A 1,604-nucleotide genomic window follows, 5' to 3' on the forward strand; every position below is an offset into this window, starting at 1 on the left:
TCGCCTTTTCGGTTGTAAAAAGCAAAAGAAAATGATAAAAACTTCAAAAATTAAAATCCTTCGAGATGTAGTTATGTTACTACATCTACTAGTTAGGAAAATTTTAAAACTTAAATTTGAACATGTTTTGCAAAAAGTGTAGGGAAAATGTAAAACGGCTATAACTTTTGCGTACGATGTTAGAAAAAAACGTATAATATATCAAAATGTTTCAAAAATTAAAATCCTTCGAGATGTAGTTATGTTACTACATCTACTAGTTAGGAAAATTTAAAAACTTAAATTTGGACATGTTTTGCAAAAAGTGTAGGGGAAATATAAAACGGCTATAACTTTTGCATACGATGTCAGAAAAAAACCGTATAATATATCAAAATGTTCAGCACGAAAATCCGCATCCGATGGAGACAGCCTACGGCCTGTTTGCAAACTTTTAGAATCCTCAAACTCTAAAAGGAAAAAAGTTATGCTCAAATTTCAGTTTTTTTAATTTTGGTCAAATCTGGTCAAACTATGGTCGAACTACTTATTCAAGAAGTATTAGTGTTACTAAATAATTATTCAAGAATATTAGTGTTACTAAATAATTATTTCAGTTTTTTGGAATTTTGGTCAAATCTGGTCAAACTGTGGTCAAACTTTGGTCAAAATGTGGTCAAACTCCTTATTCAAGAAATATTAGTGTTACTAAATAATTATTGTTTTTTAGAACAATAGTTTTAAACACAAACAGTGAAATATGTGACTTCATGCTCAAGCTAAACTCCCAAGGGTTAATAGGATTGACATCTTACTATTGTTAGGAAAACAATAAGTGCAGACTTGGAATCGAGGGAGAATAGAATCCGAAAGTTAAGCGTGCTCAGGTTGGAGTAGTGAAAGGATGGGTGATCGTCCGGAAAGTTAGATGATTTGGAATGATGAGGGGTGATTAGAGATTAAATTGAGCAGCGATGAGGGTGATTAGAGATTAGAGGTTAAAATAATTCAGAAATTTGAAAATTCGGGCAAAAAATTCGAAAAAAATTCATTTTTTTCAAAGCACGGGTTAGTAGTAGCGCGGGTTTTTACCCACGCTACTACTAACGGACGTAGTAGTAGCGCGGGTGCACCCGCGCTACTGCTATACGTTAGCTGTAGCGCCTTATTAGTAGGGCCGGCCCCCGCGCTACTAATAGGCCCAAAACCCGCGCTGCTGCTAGGCTTTTCCCTAGTAGTGGTCCCTAACCACCCAAACTCCACAATACTTTGGGGATGGGGGGAGGTTCACCCGATCTACACTTCCACCAAACCGTTTTGTGTTCCCCGGCTTCTACATCATCATCAACTTGTTACTCTTGGGTGTTTGGTAACCCTAGACGAAAGAGGTCACTGCGGAGCCACAACCCGAGACGATGATGAAGTATGTATAAAGGCTGTTGAAAATGTATAAAGGCTGTTGAAAAGAAGATCGATCCCAGTCACATATGTATGGTGATCGGTATGTGTGGTGTAAACGTTGCTCTAAGCAAGAAAGGGTCGACGCAAGAAGAATCACATGTTTCTTTCTTGTCATGGCAAGAAGAACCAAGCCGTAATGCATATCTGAATGCAAATATTACCTG

Source organism: Triticum dicoccoides, chromosome 7A, assembly GCF_002162155.2.
Source record: "Triticum dicoccoides isolate Atlit2015 ecotype Zavitan chromosome 7A, WEW_v2.0, whole genome shotgun sequence".
NCBI classification, from domain to species: domain Eukaryota; kingdom Viridiplantae; phylum Streptophyta; class Magnoliopsida; order Poales; family Poaceae; genus Triticum; species Triticum dicoccoides.